This window comes from Monodelphis domestica, chromosome 8 (genome assembly GCF_027887165.1).
Source record: "Monodelphis domestica isolate mMonDom1 chromosome 8, mMonDom1.pri, whole genome shotgun sequence".
Taxonomy (NCBI): Eukaryota; Metazoa; Chordata; class Mammalia; order Didelphimorphia; family Didelphidae; genus Monodelphis; species Monodelphis domestica.
Window position 1 is genome coordinate 30751907 of NC_077234.1, and position 21379 is coordinate 30773285.

Consider the following 21379-nt stretch of genomic DNA (forward strand, 5'->3'; position numbering starts at 1 on the left):
TGTTGTTTATTTTCTGTTTTCCTTAACTTGTTGTTGTCTAAATGAAGATCTCATCTTATTGTTGCAGGTGAGAACACCATTGAGAGGTAGCATGCTATAGACCTGAGTCCAAAACTGCCTCAGACCCTTAGTTGTGTGACTCTGGGCAAGTCCCTTAATGACTGGTTCAACTTCATCTTCTGGAAAATGAGGATAATGTTAAGTGTACTACCTGTCTCATCGGTGTCTAGTGAAGCTCAGATGATCTGAAGATTAAAGTTTAGCATTAAATGTGGGATTCGATGGCCTTTGGATCTAACTCCCTCATTTTACAGATGAGGAAACTGAGCCCCAGAGAGGTTAGTTGGCTTGACCAAGATCTAAGTGGCAAATAGTAAAGGCATGACTGGAATTCTATCCTTTGATTCTGAGTCCAGTCATCTTTCCACTGCTTGTCACATGAGATCACACAAAGAATTTTGCCAAAATTAAAGCATCATCAAAATGGCAGTTACTATTATCAAGGATCTGACCTGGTTTGGATTCATTTTTTGTCTGCAACAGCTATTGTCTCAGCAGATGAGATTTTCACACATTCAGATTTCTTTCTTTAGAGTGCCAGTCCAACAAAATCGACTCTTGGATTTTATTTAGCTGTGGAATGCCTGTTTTGTTTTGTTTTGTTTTGTTTTGTTTTTCAGGAGGCAAACTACTTTGGGTTGAAGGATTTTCTTTTCTTTCTTTTTTTATTATTTCCCTTTTCTTGTAAAACTGAGGCTTAATTTAGGGAGCCGCTCCCTAAGAAGTTGAATTGGCTGAAGTCTGGTCAACATGTGATTGGATGCTGCTGGAAAAGCACCTTGGCAGCATCTCTTATAATTACAGGACTGTGAAAAGGAGTTCAAGAAAATCTCCATAAAAGGTGTAGCTGGCTCTGAGGCAAAGGCTACAGCAGCCAAGAGCAACTGGGCTTTCATGTTCTCAACTCTGGAGTAGAGGCTCGACATTTTCTCTTGGCAGAGCTCAGAGGAAGCAGAGGAACTGGCAGGAAGGAGCCTGCCACGTGTCCATAACTCAAAGGATGGGCAGGTTTGGGTCCAACATGTTGAGAGTAGAAGGGCAAAGACCCAACTGCCTGATGGTTTGAGACCTTCCTGCTCTGGACTTTCAAAGCAGGGAGAGGTTCTGAAGTGGCCACAGACTTGTGGCTTTCCATTTTCTACAACCTAGATAGATGTTCAGCTTTCATGAGGTCAATCTTCTTCCAGCAGATAGTGAGTCATTGAATGCTTCAGAAACTATAGGCAACTCAACTGATAAGTGTTCCTGAGACAGCCCCGACATGGTACAGAAGGGCTTGGAAAACACTGGTCATGGAACAACCATCCAGTGCCAGAAAGAAGAGATCAGGAAATGAATGAAAACCTGGCTTCTACCACTGCAGCTCTGCAGCTCTCAGTAAACAAAATTTAGATGGGCCAAGTCTTATTAACTTAAGTACAGAGTGTCTCTCTCTCTCTCTCTCTCTCTCTCTCTCTCTCTCTCTCTCTCTCTCTCTCTCTCTCTCTCTCTCTCTCTCTCTCTCTCTCTCTCTCTCTCTCTCTCTCCTCTCTCTCTTTTCTGCTATCTCCTCTTTTCTATCTCTCTCCGTTCTAAACTTTCTCTCTCTCTTTCTTTTCTCTCCACCTACTCTGCTCTTTTTTTCTCTCCCTTCTCTTTCTCTCTTCCTCTCTCCTTTTTTCTCTCTTCTCTTCCTCTATCTCCTCTCTATCTCCTTCTCCCTCTTTTTCTCTGTCTCTCTCCTATTTTCTCTGTCTCTCTTTGTCTCTGTCTCTCTCCCTCCTCCTCTCTCTTTTTTACTGTCTCCTCTTTTCTATCTCTCTCCCTTCTCTCTCTCTGCCTCTTTCTTTTCTCTCCATCTATCTCCTCTTTTCTCTTTCCCTTCTCTGCTCTCTCTCTTTTCTATTTCTTTCTCCTTTGCCTCTTTCTCTTTTCTCTCTATTTCTCTTTCTTCTCTTTCTTTTCTCTCTTCCTTCTATCTCTCTCCTCTCCCCCCCTCTGTCTACATCACTCTCTCTGTGTCTCTCTTTCCCTCCTTTCCTCTCTACTCCCTCCTCTCTCATCTAGTAATGGAATTCTTTGCATACAAAGCACAATTATAAAAGACAGAATGGGTTGGTAGATTACATCATCTATCCTAGACCTCTCATTTTATAGCTAAGGAAACTGAAGTTAAGTAGCATGCCCTAGATAAACTCTGGAGTCAGAGGAGTGACTTTTATCCCTCCACAAAGTTTATTGCCCACATGACCCTGGACAAGTCCCTTAAGTTCTCCAAGTCTCATTTTCCTTATTTGTACAACAAAGTTGAAAGAGATAGTCTCTAAGGCCCCTTCTAATTATATATCTGTGATGTTATAAACACAGATAGAAACTGCAAAGATTCCACTGGAATCCAGATCTTGTGACTACATTAGCCAACATTTTCCCCTGTTTGAACACCTTCCTTGAGTACTTTAAGACTCTCCTCTAAGTAGTTTTTAGAAAACAAAGTATAACAGATTAAAATATCTAGTATTTATGTAGATCATCATTAAATCAAGTCTCTTTGGGGGCAAAAGAAATACTGAGAAACACTAAATGTCTTCATACAGTATGCTAATCATACTGTTCATATTCTCTTCAAACTACATAATTAAACAAATCAAATCCAATCTAAGAAGTGCTCATTAAGTACCATCTCCCTACAGTTCACTGCCTTAGGCACTGGGGATACAAAAATAGAAAGGAAATAGTGTCTTTTCACAAGGAACTTATGTTTTATTGGATGGAAACAGAGGGATACAAATCAAAGGTGTCGGGTAAATGTTTAACAGCTGGATCTCTGGGGAAAATGTGGGCATGATTTACTTTTTAATTTAATTGGCATTATTAACATTTTGTCCATCACTCTCTTACCTACATAATCAACAAAACAATTAATCAGGCTCTGTTTTGCAGGCAGTTGCTAATTTCCAAGGAGTAAATAAATTAAATAATATCGTCTCTCCTGAGCCTTTTTGACCTGGCTCTAGCACAGCCCTGAAAGAACATCCAAACATATATGTTTTACATCATAATTAGGGGAGGAGGATGTGGGCACTTAAAACTAAAGGATTCTAGAAAAATAACTTCATGTAAGAAGTGATACTTGAGTTGAACCTTGAAGGAAGCGAGGGATTCTAAGGGGAGATGGAGGGCTAAACATTGAAGTCAATCTCTTTGGCTGGTTTACAGACTACCTTGTCATAATCCAAACCAAGATTCTTCTTCCAGGGTTTGAGGCATAGTGAAGGGTGAGATCCTAGTGGGTTTTTAGTGGAAAACAATAGGACACCCTCTGCCAGAGAGAAAAGATCAATTTCGATTTCCACTGGGGAGTGGAAATAATAGTGAAGGCTGGAGCAAACGCCAAGGAATGACCCAAATACAGTTTAAGAAAAGGAGGGAGGGAAGACCAAAACATCACTCCAAGACCAGCCAAGCTCAATCATTCTGGGCTGGGTGTGGACTTCCTTCTTAAAATTTGAGGACATGTGGATAGGGGATGCATCATACCCCATTCCAAGAATCAATTTTCACACATTCCCAAAGTTATAGAGCAAAGCAGGCTTGAGAATTAAATAATTTTTCCTTGGGGGATGGAGAGTGGCAGAGGACGCCATGATTACCATAGATACACAAAAATACAACTAGGAAGTGACCAGCTATTCACAAGGCAGTGGGGGGGGGGGGTCCTAGAAAGGATTTGATTTCAGAAATCTGGATTTGAATCCTGGCTCTCCCAGTGACTTGGGTGAGTCATTCAACCTCTCATAAAAGGTAAACTGTGACGGTTAGGTAAGATGACTTCTGAGGGCTCTGCCAGCCCCAAAGCTATGATCCTAAGTCACCAAATCTCTCACCTTTTGTTTCCTCATCTAGAAAATGATGATAATACTTCCCTTATCTACTTGACTGGACTATTGTGAGAAGAAAATGCATAGAGTGCTATAAGACATAAATTTGAGATAAATCAATAAATAACTAAAGTTATTTAAACAAATGATATATTAGTAACTGATAATACTAAAATTATTACTTTCCACTTATGTAGCAGCAACTCTGGGCCAGGCACTATACTAAGCACACCACCCTCACACAATTCTGAGAGGCTGGTGTTATTATTATCTCTACTTTTCAACTGAGGAAACTGAGGCAGACAATAGTTAAGTGATTTGTCTAAGGACACTCAGCTAGTAAGTTTTTTGAAACCAAATTTGAACTGAGATATTCCTGACTCCAGACCCAGGGCTCTATCCACTATACCACCTATCATCCTTTCAGAAAAGTAATTTAGCTTTATTGAATTTAAAGTCTTATTTACAAAAAGTTTATTCAGTTTAGGGATTTAAAGTTTTATTTCCATTATATATGCATTCACTTGTGTATGGGAAAAATGTTATGTGGGTTCATGATTCCAGAGAAGGTATGATGGAACCTATTTCTCTGCTCTCCTTTGAGATATGGCGGACTATGAAAGATTTGAAATATGGCATACAATATCAGCCATGGTCAATACATCAGTTTGCATTTGTTTAACAATTTATTTTTCTGTATTAAAGGGAAAATCTATATATGGAGTTATTAGGAAATTATTGATATTGTTTCTTAATAACTTAAATGAGATTAATAATAATAATAATGCCCCCAATTAAAATAAAAGCTTTAGAAGCCTTTAAAAATGTTATGTTGGAAAACTTCATTTTTAGCCTCAAGCTAAAATAGAGATGGCACCAGGATAGTTTCAAGAACTTTTAATTAGCGGGAGATGGATTTGATGGCTTCCAATTTCCCTTTCAGCTTTAAATCTATAATTCTCTGATCCTTATAGCTTTTGTAGATGGTCTTTAAGAGTTGATTTGAAAATTTAAAGATAATTAATTGTACCAGAGAATGATTATGAGAATTCCATGAAACTTCAAATTTCTTAATGTTATGCTAGATATATAGAAATTTACCAATTGCATCGATTAAAGAGTAAGTAGGGGGCAACTAGATAGTCCTGGATTCATATCTGGCTTAGACACTTACTAGCTATGAGACCCTGGGAAAGTCACTCAACCTTTATTGCTTTCCCCTTACCACTCTTCTGCCTTGGAACCAATACACAATATTAATTCAAAGATGGAAAGTAAGGATTTTTTAAAAAGAGTCATGAACACATTATTTCATGGAATGTAGGCAAGTATATGTTAGGTCTCCATTCCTTTGATCTGAAATTACTTTTTGCTTGAAGAGGTAGCCCACAGTTTGTCATTTAACTCTTGTAGAAAAGTTGTGCAGATATCACAAGAGTAGTATGTGTGAGCAGCCTTCAGGGTCCTGCTCGTGCAATGGGACTTGACCTGTGCTCAGGAATGCTAGCTACTGTTTGGCTGTTGTATCTCCACTTGTACCATGTCTAGCTGCACTCTAAATAGATTGAGAGAGTGCCATTAGGTTAAGTACTGGATCTCCTATTTATAGGCGATGTTGACCTTGAAAAATCCCCATCACACACCACCTTTTCATCATTTGAGACTTTCATTTCTTTATTCATAAAATTAGAGAATTGAATTAGAATAGAATTCTTGGCTATCTTGTTCATGTTGTAGCCATAATTGCCCTGCTTCATGATCTCTGCATAGGACATCTCATCTTCTGTCTCCATGACTTTGAACATGGAATGTCCTCCATCCTTGTCCTCTGTCCTCTTGAAATCCCAAATTGACTTCAACACTCAGCTGATCCCCTACACAGGGTCTGTCCAAATTTTATAATCCCATCCCATCCACAAACGACCAAATATTTGCTTTGCATGCATTGTATATTGATTTAGCTAGGCATATACTCTTCACCTCACCCTACCTGTAGGAAGAATGTAATCTATTGAAGACAGACTGATTTTTGTCTTGGTATTCTCAGCACCCAGCATATTGTCTGTCAGTCAATAAACATTAATAAATGCTTTTTGAATTAAATAAGGCTGAAGAGGTGGAAGAAAGGAGGAGGAGGAAGAAAAGGAGGAGAAAGAGAATGTGCATGTCATTTTAAGATTCAAAAAGTATTTTATATGTTTTATTTCATTTGAGCTGAACATCCACAAGCAGTGAGATCCCAGGGCCTTGGAAAGGGGACCCTCAGTAAAGTGAGTGTCAAATTATTTGTGTGTGTGTGTGTGTGTGTGTGTGTGTGTGTGGTCTGTTAATTTTTTTCTCATCCCTGAATTGATCACTATCATTGGAACTAAATCTGAAGGAGAAGTATCACTACAAAGAAAAAAACATGTCAACAGAGATTGGGTGTAGAGAAACAATTTCTATCAATAGAAAAAAATGCAACATGAATCATGTAACCATGGAAAATTTTTATTAATTAATCAATTAAATAAAATTTTTTAAAAAGATGCAGTTAAGGAAACAGTTAATATTCATGCAAGTGTAGTTAATAAAAAAGAAGATAGAATGGAAAAGAAAGAAAATACCATAAGCTTTTTGGAAATTACCCATTTTTATATTAAAAGACTCTACAGTAAATCTTTGTTTATAAGTATGGATGAGAGCAGCTGTCAGCAAGCTTTTGAGGAGAGCTAGAGGAAGTTGAGGACCAAGAGTATACTCCTGTTTTATCTTATGCTTATGTCTTATGTGCTAATGTCTTCTGAAGATGGGAAATGTGAAGGAGCTTGGGAAGTGATTTGGATGTTTTTCTCTTATGGCACAAAATAATCCAATAGCTATAGGAGGAAAGAGAAATTGTCTTTGATTTATAGAATTATGCCTTGCTCTGAGCTTTCTTTCTCCAACATTTTTGGGGGTTGGTGTGAAGGGCAATCCTTAGGAGCAGGGAGAAAGGAATTTGCATTGTATTTGCAGCCATAAACAAAGACAGTAATTCATAGAAAGACCCAAAATCATTGGACTGAAGAGAGATGTGGGATGGCCCAGACCCATCGGTAGCCTGGTGGGGAATGCCCTTTCTCCACTCTCTTCCTACACCAACTCCAATCTTACTTTTCTTCCTAAGACTTGATTTAGAATCAAGTTCTTACCCTGACATTTTCTTTTTTTTTAATACTATGACAATTATATTTACTATTTTTTGAAAATTTTATTTAGTTAGTCAATTTAGAGCATTTCCCCTTGGTTACAAGAATTATATTCCTTCCCTCCCCTCCCCTTTACCCCTCTCATAGCTGACATGCCATCCCATTGGGTTTTACATGTGTCCTTGATCAAAACCTATTTCCCTGTTGTTGATGTTGGCACTAGGATGTTCATTCAGAGTCTACATCCCCAGTCATATTCCCCCCGACCCATGTAATCAAGCAATTGTTTTTCTTCTGTTTCTACTCCTACAGTTTTTCCTCTGAATGTGGATAATGTTCTTTCTCATAAATCCCTGAGTTGTTCAGGAACACTGCATTGACACTAATGGAGAAGTCCATTATATTCGATTGTACCACAGTGTATCAGTTTCTGTGTATAATGTTCTCCTGGTTCTGCTCCTCTCTCTCTGCATCAATTACTGGAGGTTGTTCCAATCTTCATGGAATTCCTCCAGTTCATTATTCCTTTGAGCACAATAGTATTCCATCACCAACATATACCACAATTTGTTCAGCCATTCCCCAATTGATGGGCATCCCCTCGTTTTCCAATTTTTGGCCACCACAAAGAGTGCAGCTATGAATATTCTTGTACAAGTCTTTTTTGCTTATTATCTCTTTGGGGTACAAACCCAGCAGTGCTATGGCTGGATCATAGGGCAGACAGTCTTTTATCACCCTTTGGGCATAGTTCCAAATTGCCCTCCAGAATGGTTGGATCAATTCACAGTTCCACCAGCAATGCATTAGTGTCCCAATTTTGCCACATCACCTCCAACATTCATTACATTCCTTTGCTGAGATGTTATCCAATCAGCTAGATGTGAGGTGGTACCTCAGATTTTTTTTTTGATTTGCATTTCTCTGATTATTAGAGATTTGGGACACTTTTTCGTGTCCTTATTAATAGTTTTGATTTCTTTATCTGAAAATTGTTTATTCATGTACCTTGCCCATTAATCAATTGGGGAATGGCTTGATTTTTTTGTATAATTGATTTAGCTTTTTATAAATTTGAGTAATTAGACCTTTGTCAGAGGTTTTTGTTATGAATATTTTTTCTCAATTTGCTGCTTCCCTTCTAATTTTGCTTGCATTCATTTTGTTTGAACAAAAGCTTTTTAATTTAATGTAATCAAAATTATTTTATATTTTGTAATTTTTTCTCTTACTTAGTCTTAAAATCTTTCCCTTCCCAAAGATCTGACAAGTATACTATTCTGTGTTCACCTAATTTACTTATAGTTTCCTTCTTTATGTTCAAGTCATTCACCCATTCTGAGTTTATCTTGGTGTAGGGTGTGAGATGTTAATGCAAACCCAATATCTCCCAAACTATCTTCCAATTTTCCCAGCAGTTTTTGTCAAATAGTGGATTTTTGTCCCAAAAGTTGGGATCTTTGGGTTTATCATAGACTGTCTTGCTAAGGTCACTCACCCAAAGTATATTCCACTGATCCTCCTTTCTGTCTCTTAGTCAGTATCCTATTGTTTTGATGATCACTGCTTTATAGTATAGTTTGAGATATGGTACTGCTAGGCCACTTTCCTTCACAGTTTTTTTCATTATTTCCATGGATATCCTTGATCTTTTGTTCTTCCAAATAAATTTTATTTTTTTTTCTAATTTAGTAAAAACGTTTTTTGGTAGTTCAACGGGTATGGCACTAGATAAGTAAATAAGTTTGAGTAGGATTGTCATTGCCATGAGCAATTAATATTTTTCCAATTATTTAGATCTAGTTTTAATTGTGTGGAAAGTGTTTTGTAGTTGTGTTCATATAGTTCCTTCCTGTGTTTGTCTTAGCAGATAGATTCCTAAGTATTTTATATTGTCTAGGATGATTTTAAATGGAATTTCTCTTTCTAATTCTTACTGCTAATACATGTTGGAAATATATAGAAATGCTGATGACTTATGTGGGTTTATTTTGTATCCTGAAGCTTTGTTAAAGTTGTCAATTATTTCTACTAGCTTTTTGGTTGTGTGAAGATTGGATATAGCTATCTCCTGATTGTAACAATAAAGATACTTAGCTCTTTCTTCATTGTGAAGATAAAATTGTAATCTCCTGATTGTAACAATGAAAGTACTTAACTCTTCCTTTATAGTGAAGCTAGAATTGTAAGCTACACTCTTTTTTTAGATTTTAACTATAGAAAGGTATTCAGTAATTACAAAAAGGTGAATTGATCACAAAAAGTATTAAGTAACTACAAAAGGTGAACTTAACAAAAGAGGTGTTAACTCAAAAAGATATAATCTAACCAGAGAATGTGAGAAGTAAAGAATGGACAGTTCTGGAAAAAATCTAACCAAAGAAGGTGAGAACTAAAGAATGGGAAGTCCTAGAGAAAAGTGTCTGCTATGATTGGTAGATGTGAAAATTTAGGGGAGGTGACACAAGAGAAAAAGATCTTTAAAAAGAGGAGTTTTGGAGATTCGAGATTCATTCAGATGAGTTAGGAGATGGTCAGTCACCTGAGCTTGGAGTGAAGGATCAGTCACTTGAAGCTGAAGGGAAGACAGACATTCGGACAGTCAGTCACTGGGCTTGGAGTGAAGGACGGAAGAGAAACTGGAAGATCAACACCCAGACTTCTTTTATACTGTTACCATTGGTGAGTGAAAAGCTGACTTAGTGACCACGCCTTTCTGGAGGTGTGAATCCTACAGGTAAGGCCAATAGTTCTGATCTCCACTTCTAGTTTATTCCCATTGCAGATGATATTTCCTGATGGTTTTAGATATATACTGTTTATTATTTTTAGGAAAGGACCTTCTATTCCTATATTTTCTAGTGTTTTCAATAGGAATGGGTGTTGCATTTTGTCAAAGGCTTTTTCTGCATCTATTGAGATAAATCATGTGATTTTTGTTGGTTTGCTTGTTGATATGGTCAATCATGTGGATGATTTTCCTAATATTGAACCATCCTTGCATTCCTGGTACAAATCCCACCTGATCATACTGAATAACCCTCATGTTCTCTTGCTAGAGTCCTTTTGTTAGTATTCTATTTAAGATTTTTGCATCTATGTTCATTAGGGAGATTGGTCTATAGTTTTCTTTCTCTGTTTTGGACTTGCCTGGCTTTGGAATTGCTATCACATTTGTGTCATGAAAGGAATTTGGTAGAACTCCTTCTTTACTTATTCTATCAAATAGTTTGTAAAATTTGGGGATTAGTTGTTCTTTGATTATTTGATAGAATTCATTTGTGAATCCATCTGGTCCAGGGGATTTTTTCTTAGGGAGTTCTTTCATGACTTGTTCAATTTCTTTTTATGATATGCGATTATTTAAGTATTCTATTCCTCCTTCTATTAATCTAGGCAATTTATATTTTTGTAAATATTCATCCATGTCACCTAGATTGTCATATTTATTGCTGTATAATTAGGCATAATAGTTTTTAATGATTGCCTTAATTTCTTCTTCATTAGAGGTGAGGTCTCCCTTTTCATCTTTGATACTGTGCATTTGGTTTTCTTCTTTCCTTTTTTAAATTAGATTTCCCCCTGAATACTGCTTTGGCTGCATCCCATAGATTTTGAAAGGATAACTCATCATTGTTATTTTCCTCAAGGAAATTATTAACTTTGTCTATGATTTGTTTTTTAGCTAACCGATTTTGGAGAATCATACTGTTTGATTTCAAATTAATTTTTATTTGCCTCTCCATGTACCCTTACTAATTATTATTTTTATTGTATTATGATCTGAAAGGTTGCATGTATTATTTCTGCTCTTTTGCACTTGTTTACAATGTTTTTATGCCCTAGTACTTGGTCAATCTTCGTGAATGTGCCATGTGCTGCTGAAAAGAATGTATATTCCTTTTTTGTCACTATTTATTTTTTCCACATATCTACTAACTCTAATTTTTCTAAGACTTCATTCACTTCTCTGATCTCTTTCTTATTTATTTTTTGGTTTGATTTATCTAGTTAAGATAGAGGAAGGTTCAGGTCTCCCACTAGTATAGTTTTTCTATCTATTTCATCCTTGAGCTCCACTAGTTTCTCCTTTAGAAACCTAGATGCTATACCATTTGGTGCATACATGTTGAGGACTGATGTTTCCTCATCGTCTATACTGCCTTTTTTTCAGGATGTTACTACTTTCCCTATATCTTTTAACTAGATCTAGTTTTACTTTGGCTTTGTCAGATATCATGACTGTGACTTCTACCTTCTTTTTCTCAGTTAATGCCCAATAGATTTTGCCCTATCCACTTACCTTTACCTCATGTGTGTCTACCTTCTTCATGTGTGTTTCTTGTATACAACATATGGTAGGATTTTGGTTTCTAATCTACTCTGTTATTTGCTTATATTTTATGGGTGAGTTCATTCCATTCACATTCAGAGTTAAGATTACCAGCTGTGTATTTCCCAACATTCTGATTTACACTCCTAGTCCTGCCCTTTCTTCTTTCACTATTTCCTTCTACACCAGTGTTTTGTTTTTAATCAGTACCCCTATTTCCCACCCTTATTTTGCTTCCCTTCCCCCCTTTCTTATTCCCCTCTTATTTTTCTTTAGGGTATTTTTATTCTCCCATCCCCACTCACCTTCCCTTTTATTACTTCCCTCCCCACCAGTCCATTTGTCACCCTTCTACTTCTCTATAGGGTACAAATTAATTCTCTACCCCAATGGATCTGATTGTTCTTTAGTCTTTAAGTCAATTTCAATACATGTAAGAATAAAGTATTTATTGTCTCCAACCTCTTTACCCTTCCATTGTATTGGTTTTCTCCCCAACTCCCATCATGTGTTTCTTTATGATGTATACATTTACCCCATTTTGTCTATTTTCCCCATTTCTCTTATTATTAACCTCTTTTTTACCTCTAATTATATGTTTTTATATAATTATGCACACATACATACATATATACATATTTATACATATATATGCATATATACATAAATATACACACATATATATCTTGGCATTTCATCCCATATAGTTTGTCAATGTTCTCACTAAGTATAATTCTTCTAGATACCCAGGTGATAATAACAATTTTTGAGAGTTACCAATATCCTCTTTTCTTATAGGGATATAAATTATTTCGACTTATTGAGTCCCTTTAAAAAAAGCTGCTGTTTTTTTTTCTCTCTTTTCTTAATTACCTTTTGGTGATTCTCTTGAGTTCTGTGTTTGAGCATCAACTTTTCTGTTCAAGTTCAGTCTTTTCTTTATGATTGTGTGGAAGTCTTCTATTTTATTAAAAGACCATACCTTTAGGAGAGAAACTAAAATTTTAAATTTAACACCCAGAAAGAATATAGTCAGTTTTGCTGGGTAGTTGATTCTTGGTTGTAGACCTGGTTCCATTGCTTTCTGAAGTATTATATTCCACGTCTTTCAGTCCTTCAGTGTAGATGCAGCCAGAATCAATGTTATCCTAACTATGGTTCCATTGTATCTGAATGGCTTCTTATTAGCATCTTGTAATATTTTTTCCTTGGTCTGATAGTTCTTGAATTTGGCTATAACATTCTTGGGTGTTGTCAATTAAGGATTAAGTATAGGAGTTAATTTGTGGATTCTTTCAAACTCTACATTTTCGTCTTGCTCTAGAATGATGGGGCAGTTTTTTTGGATAATTTCATGTAGAATTATGTCAAGGTTTGTTCTTTTATCATGATATTCCAGTAATCCAATGATTCTTAAATTGTCTCTCTGGGACCTGTTTTCTAGGTCTTCCATTTTGTGGATGAAGTGTTTCATATTTTCCTCAATTTTTTTTGTTTTATTTTGTTTTATAGTTTCCTGCTACCTTATAAAGTCATTTATTTCTACTTGTTGTATTCTAGTTTTTAAGGGCTAAATTTCATCCATGGCTTTTTGGTCATCCTTCTCCTTCTAATCTGATTTTCTTTGTAAGTCATCTTTCATCTCCTTTGCCTCATTTTCAAGCTGGTTAATTTTGGCTTTCAAGACACTATTTTCTGTTTCTAGATGACTTATTTTGCTTTGTAAGTTCTTCCTCCAGTTCTCCTCAGTCTCTCTTAATTGTTTTATTTTTTAATTGTATTTTGAGATCTTCCAAAGCCTGTGTCCATTTCACTGGAGTTTCTGTGTTTTTTTCTTGGTTTTCCTTGCCCTCCTCTGTTCCATTTGCTCTTTGTTCATTGCCTGGAAAAAAGTTATTGATTGTAATTTCATTTTTCTTTTTCTATAGTTTACTCATATTTTTCCCCTTCTTTCCCCACTGTAATTGCCTGTAGTCTTTCTCCTCTCATTATGTACTGGATCTATGGGATTGGGCTATTCTGTCCTGAAGGGGCTTCTTCTCTGTTCTACTGATTGATCAGGTTAGTCAGATCTTCCCCTGCTGACTGCAAAAGCTGAAAAGGAACTGAGCTTCCTGCCCTGTTATCAAGTTTGTTGACTGTAATTTGTTGCAGGATTTGCCCTTGGAACTGAGTCAGCAAGGCTTTCAGAGCAATCTGGGGGAGGGGTGTTGGAGCTTGAGCTTCCCTGCCCTCTGAAGGTTTCTTATCTGCCATATTGATAAGATTGAGCCAAAGTGGAGTTGTTCTTGCAGAGTTGGATGTGCCCTGAGGCCAAAACATTGAGAAGGAGTGGGGCAAGATGGAGTGCCTTGGCTGGGACAGGGCTGCCTGCTCTTCACTTCTCCTCCAGGTGCCTCACTGCTGCCTATGTTCAACTCCCTGAGCCTGACACAGCTGTGCCAGCAAGGTACTTCCTCCAAACTAGCACCCTTGCTGGCCCAAAGATTCCTGTCACCACTAGAGGCTCAGAACTATAGGTGGGACAGGGGTCCTGGGACCATCCTTCTTCCTTCCTCTTAAGCCTACACATTCTAGAGTTCAGACTTTTTGGGGGGGGGCATACCTTTTTAAGTTTAGTCAAGCAAGAGGGCTCTCTAGCTCTGCCCTGTTGTTATATTTGGTTTTCAGTCCCCTCCATTGTGTTTTTTATTGTCTTGATGTGTTTTTGATTCAGTGAGGAAAGGTTTGCAGAGGTCTGAAATTTGCTGCCTCTAAGCCACCATCTTGACTCCACCTCTGACAATTATATTTAAATCTAATTAGTTTCCTTTGTAATGCTAAGGATTTTATATTATGCATTTATAAATGCAGAGTTCATAAATTTCTGAAAACCACCAAAGGGATATATGACACATGAAAAGACTAAGGAGCCTCAATCTATAGGGAATCCCTCCTTTAAATTTTTGAAAAATATTTTGATGGCTGCTATTTTAATTAGCTTCCTTTGTTATCCTAAATATCTTACATTTTAAAATATTATTCTAAGAAGGGGCTCATAGACTTTACCAGGTTGCCAAAGGGGTTCTGATACAAAAAAAAGGTTTAAAAATCTTCATTTAGGAGAATTATCTAAATCTCTGGGTATGCAGAGGGGCAAATAGGGGGAAAATAAGAATTGTATCTGGTGTAGAGAAAGGGGAGGAAAGTGGAAGAAAGATAAGAAGAAGAGATGGGGGAGAGGAGAGGAGAGGAGGTGAACCATATTCACTTTGAACAACAAAGAAAAAAGGGCAAAGACACACTTAACAGGAGCTTATTCTATATGATCATATAAAGACTTACATTTGGATCATTAATGTTCATTCCCTCAAGGATTTGTGGTTTTCCTCTAAATAATAATCTTATAATACAGTGAACCCTGTACTTACAAGTGAGGATTCAGTTTCCAAATAGTGGAGAATTATCATGGTGACATTTCTCCTGGTTTTCAGGATAGGATAATTTGAGCCAGTAAAAGTGAAGGAACCATTTAGAAGTGCTCCTGGGCCCACAAAGCTGAGTATTGAAGAGATACCACAATGAAGATATATGGACAAAGGGCAGCAGGCAGAGAATTTGGGAGTTGATATTTTAGTCAAATCTTGAATTATGGGTAGGAGTTGAACTGATGGAATCTAGAGATATTTTTCTCACAGAGAGAATGATATGAACAAAGGTATAAGGGAGATAAAACAAAATAAATATTTAAATAATTTTTAATCCTCTGATTTGACTGGAACATAGGACTCTATGAAAAAGTCATTAGAGATAAGGTTGGAAAAATAGCTTGCGGCAGTGATGAATTGTTGATGTTTCCTAATGAAGAAGTCTGGTCATTTGATAGTTTGTACCCAATGAAAGGCTGTGCCATATCCCATCATACCAGACCAGGGATGGAATTCTCAAAACATTTTGGGCAAACGAAAAGGTATGCACTCAGATGTAAATAGACAAGGTAGCAGCAGCATCACTCCTGCTGCTGGAAAGGATTTTCCCCAGTGATAACTCCCTTGTTTATACTGAATCAGTATCATAATAGAAAATAAGAACCTAGAAATAAAAAAGCAAATTGAGGAAGGGATGAGAAAGGGGAGTGTTTGAAGGCGGGGGAAGAAAGAATCAGTGTGATCAGGGGCTCTTGCAAATGCCCACACTGTATGTCCTACATTGTGTTACAAGGGAATCACTTTAAAAGACTGATATATATTAATTTAAGGTCGCCAAGGAATCAGCTATGTAATTCCTAAATGAAAAACTCAAGTCAGCCGTCAGCCTTTTTTGGAGTTTAATTACAATAGGAGCAAGAAAGGAATTAGAGATATATATAGAGAGAGAAAGGGGAGAGAAGGGAATAGGGCTTAAATACCCCTTCTGTTTAGGCTGGGCCAAAAGGCCCAAGCCCTTAGATAGCTGGGGCAAAGAAAAGAGATCAGTCCCTATTACTCACGTGTCCAAAATGGAGAAACAGTCTCAGAGGCCCCCACCTTCAGCTGCCTTCAGAGCAAGCTTCCTCAGAGCCCAGGAACCACACCGACCCAAAAACTCAACCCCCTCCAGTCTCCAGACCCTCCTATCTTTAAGGACACCATCCAAGTTGCCTCCCCTCAGTCCTCACATCTACCAATCACTCTTCATCAATTTCCCTGTCAATGGAGGCTCTCGCTTAACCCAGGACCGCCCAGAGGTTTCTGGCTTTTGCACATGTCTGTTGAAGGTCATATTTTTCAAATGATTAAATCTTTACTCCTTTGTTACAGCCCTTTCTAAATCCTGTTAACTTGAGTATGGTAGAGATTGGAATAATTAAATTTTGATCTAGGCTGCAGCCCTTACTCAATCCTATTAGGACTGAATAGGGTGGAGTATCTCCATTGTATCAATTCTAAAATCAATCAAGACTCAAAGAAATTCCTGTTCTATGCTTAAGCATAGGTCAAAGTCCTTTCCATTGTTCAGCAAAAGGTTTCTGTCCTAAAGTAATCTTAAGAAGGGAGGAGGAGGAACCTCCCATGCCAATGGGGTTCCCATTCCAATAGACTATCAGTAAGAAATTTTCCAAGTATGAAATATCCCAATGGTGAAATTTCCAACATTTATAAGTCTAAGGAATTTTGAGGTTTACAATTGAATGGACAGAAAAAAGCCTACAGAGACAGAGTTTCTCACCAAACTGCTTCATTCTCTCTGATTCTTTTGAAATAATGCAAAGAAGTCTCATTAGTACAGTCTTGAAAGCACAGTTAAAAGCGACTGGACTTTGGACAACAAAGACCCAACCTTGACTTGTCTTCTCCTCCAGATATCAGCTTTGGAGAATGGAGATCTACAACTATACCAGCAGGTGTGGGAAATCTAAATCAGATAACCTGGGGTTTGTTCACATGGTCCCAAATTATACCAAATGACCTGCCTTTTTGCTACATTGATTAAAAAGCATATAGCAGAAGTGATCAGATTTACAATTATGGACCTAGTTGTTTTACATATATAACATATAGTTATTATAGTTGGTATAGTTGGTATTTTAACAGCACTTTAAGCTTTCACAGCTCTCTATCTATATCATCCTACATAATAGGCAAATAAACTCAACTCATTGCTTCTAATTCTTCTAATGATAAAAGTCAGACCACGTTTTCTTTTTGCTGGTGCCAAATGTGCTGACACAGTAGGAGATGCACAGACTCAACCAATATATGTTCATTGTGGGAATGAATATCAAATACAGAAATGGAGAAATTCTCCCATTTGTCTAGTCCTGTACAGGCATCTGTGAATTTCAAAACTACTCCACCCTATTCAGACCATTCTTTAGAAGATCGGATTTAGCTATTTCATGATCAATAACAATAGAGATACTTGGAATAAGAGAATCAGGTCTTGGAAACTACATTCTCCACCCTACTCAGTATAACAAGATTAGGAAGGGCTGCAGCAAACTCAAACTATTTGAAAATATGGCCTTCAACAGACATGTGCAAAAAAAGGACAGACCTCTGGGCAGTCCTAAGTCAAGCTTGAATCACCATTGGCACATGTGAGATGCAGGAAGTAAGATAGAAAACAGCCTCTGGAGTTCTTGGGACTTCCTGGGAGGAGAGCAAGAGTTCAGTTCGAGGCTGGAGCTTGAGGTTGGAGGAGCCCAGCAGACTGCTTTCCTTCAGATTGGTCTCATGAGTGATAAGGACTGATCTCTTTCCCCGCTTTGGCTCAGCCTGAGCCAGAGTGGTTCTGAGTTAAACTTCTTTCCTTCTCTCCCTCTGTCCTTCTGTCCTTCTCTCCCTTTTTTCTTCTCTCTCTCTCTCTCTCTCTCTCTCTCTCTCTCTCTCTCTCTCTCTCTCTCTCTCTCTCTCTCTCTCTCTCTCTCTCTCTCTCTCTCTCTCTCTCTCTCTCTCTCTCTCTCTCTCTCCCTCTAATATTTTCTTCCTCCTGTTCTAATTAAAACACCATAAAATTTGGCAGCTGACTTGGGTGTTTTATTATTTGGGATTTCCCTTGGCAACCAATTAAATTTAGATTTTTTTCAGTCTCAACCATAATATTCACAGTTTGGCTGACCAGGTCAGTGTGATGAAATACCCTCAATCTTCTTAACTTTCCTAAACTTTTTTCTACTGTGACTACTTTTTTAATAGCTTGTTTTGATCACAGGTAAGTAAATTTGGATTTTTTTTTCTTTTCTCCCTCTCTCCTTAAATTAGATCGAACACAGCTGTTTTAAATCTCAGCAACAGGGCCCTAAGTTCCTGGCTGGGAGAGCTGTTTCTAAATCTCCTTTCCCTTAGGGAACAACTGCCTAAATTAGGAGTGGAAAAAAAACCTGTAGAAAGTTTTGGCTTTGTCCTTCTCCTCACGTGTTTTGTGAAGACCATTAGAAAAATAATTTATATATATGTATATATATGTATATACATATATGTAAATGAATACTACATTCTTCAACATTTATATGGTGGTTGAATCATTAGGGAAATTGAGGAATACAGCATACTTCCAATTTTTTATATTAATAGGTAATGTCATTTTTTTACCCCTTAGCACTGTGTTTAGAGATGCTAACATAAAAAAATTAATTATAGCTGAAATTCAGAAAAACACTCAAAAAATTGAAGATATAAAAAGCTGCGACAGCACCCAGATTTCTACATTGCAATAATTATTTCCAACTAACTGAGAACTGTGAGTAGAATCACAGGCCAGTAGTTGAAGCATCTTCAAGGTCTACAGAAGTCCAATTTACTTCCTCATACTCATTCATAGGGATATTCTCTACTAAAGTTTCCATTCTAATCTCTACCCTCCCTCTACCTTCTACTTGTGCCCTTGACCCACGTTGATTTCTCCAGTCTTTAGTCTTTGGATGATCGAATTGCCGTGAGTGGGCATATTTCTTATTGTAGGGCATCCTGCCACTTGAGGGGATTCCACAATTGTCAGTGGTTGCAATTTCCTCTTACTGGGCATCCTGCCACCTCAAGAGATTACTCACTTGCTATCCATAATTAGTTTACAATATTGTCACTTATGAGTTGGCTAAGACTCTGCATCTCTTTAAGCCTCAGTTTCCTCACCTATATACCTCACAATATGATGGCAACATTCAAATGAAATAAATATGAGTGCTTCATAGATTTTAAAATTAAGTAGAGGTAGTATGCAAAGTGGATAGTAAAAAAGACATGTTCAAATCCTACCTCTGATCTTTGTAGTCATTTGACCTTAGAGAAGTCACTTAATAATCCAGAATTCAGTTTTATCATTTCTAAAATTAAAGGCTTAGACTGTTGCCTCTCAGATCCTTTCAGCCCCCAAATACATGATCCTACAACCTATGATTACTCAAAGGTATTCAAATTGGACACATCTTGATTCAGAGCCCTCTATATAGGTGAAACAGAATGATTTAGTAGGAAGAATATTTGATCTGAAATCAGAGGACATGGGTTCAAATACTGTGTCTATGTTTTATTGCTTATATGATCTTTGGGGAAAATCACTTCCATTCTCTAGACCTCCTTTTCTCATCTTTATAATGTTCTGCTTGGACTAGATGACCTCTGAGGTCCCCTTCTGCTGAAATTTGAGTGTTATTTGGGGATTTTCTCTCATGTTAAAGGTCTATTCACTAGGAAATGACAAGCTCTAAGTTTTATGCTTCAAACACTCAAGTATTAGAGTCTTAAATAAGAAAGGACTTCTCACACTCATCACTAACAGGTCAACGAAAACAGGGGAACAAATGAAAATATATTTATTAAGCACTTATTATGTGCCATGCTCAAGATACAAATATAATAAGCATGCAAGAGAGTTCTTGTCTTAAAGAGTTCAAATAATGGGGGAAATAATATAAGGAGCTATATTAGTTGTGCAAGGAGAGGACAAGAGAAGAGGAGAGTAGAAAGTTTAAGGTGTCCTGGTTCTAAGGAAAACAAGGCAAAGGCTTACCTATAAGAATCCAGGATATTAGGGACATTGTCAAACCTCCAATGAGAGATTGATGAGAGGGATGGTACTTGTTAGACAACACAGTTTAGAAATAGCCAGAAAGTTTGGGGAGAGAATACAAAGCAATAGTACATGAGATATCAGCTTCAATGCCCTTCTTCCCTCATCCAGGTCTCTGGATTTCCAAATTCTGGATTATGGAGTATAGTAGAGATCTAATCAGAGCATTCCTCATGCAGGTGATTGTCAGTCGTGGTTCAGAACCCATTGTCCAGTGTGACCCATAGATGCAAGTTTTTTATCCATCTGTAAACAATATGAGGTAGCAAAAATGTCAACTCTTAGTGCAACTGAGTGACATCATTGAGTAATAGCCCACTGGGGGTGGTTGTTCGCCAAGCCTGATCAGTCATGGCCAATGATGATAGGGCAATTGTTTATTATCTATTTAGGGTTTATGGAAAGGAATACCTGAATTACAGAAGAGGAGTAGTGAGTCAGGAAGGACTTGGTTGTAATAACCAAGATTAATGGGTCTCTGTGCCAAGGGCTGCTAGGTCCTCTGAGCCATTACAATAGGGGCCTCTGTAATGCCCAGTTTTCTTGCATATTCCCTGTTGCTGTTCTTGTTTTCAACAAAATAGTTTTATTTGCATTAAATTTAGGGTTAACACCAGCCTGATAGGAGCATACAGGGTGGGTAAGTACCATCAGCTATCTCCTTCTTCCTCTGCCCACTGCCCTCTATACTCTAATGCATTGGCGTTGAAGCCTCATTGTGCTTAGCATCCCTTCCACTGGAACAGATCACAATCCCTTGGTGGTCTGATTTGGAGACTCCTTGCAGTTCCCTTGTGATCTTTTGACTTTTCTGGGCTTATCTTTAGATATCAGACAGAGTCCAATGTTGCTGGTATGGTCTAGACCATTCCAACATGAGAAATTCCATTCAGCTGGTGTAGTCTTATGAACCCAGAGTAGAGACCATTCCATGTAGTGTCCAGGGAGGGCTTTAATGGAGGACACAGAAGAAGGGAAAGGTTTGCCTTCAATTTAACTCTATACTAAAAACCATTTCTGCACTTTATATTCTACTGGGAGAAAATAAAATCTATATCAAGAAGTCAATATAAAGCAATGTTACAAGAGAAGAATAATGAACATCTAGAAGAAGATAGTAAATGCTCATTTCTTAGGATGTTAATTAGGTCAATAATTAGTTAGACATAGTGTGTAAATAATATGTAATTTAATTCTTCCCCAGGAAAGCCATTCCTGAAGGAGACAGCCATATATTTTCTTAATAATATCTATAATGGGATAGTAAAATTATAGATGTGTGTGTTCATTTTATCCACTTAATAATACTGGATTCTTTAGACCAAAAAGTTGTTGAACTGAAAAATGTATTAATAAAATATTTCTTTTTGTGTTTATTTTGTTTTGTTTTTGTGTTTTATAGAATTTGGTACTCTGGAAGAAACAAGGGA

General features: G+C 37.3%; 1 protein-coding gene across 2 annotated transcripts in view; it reads left to right on the forward strand.

The window, feature by feature from the left end:
* LOC100616966 (EGF-like and EMI domain-containing protein 1) overlaps positions 1–21379 on the forward strand; it is a 787120-nt gene that overhangs the window by 733091 nt on the left and 32650 nt on the right. The gene's annotated exons all lie outside the window — the stretch shown is intronic.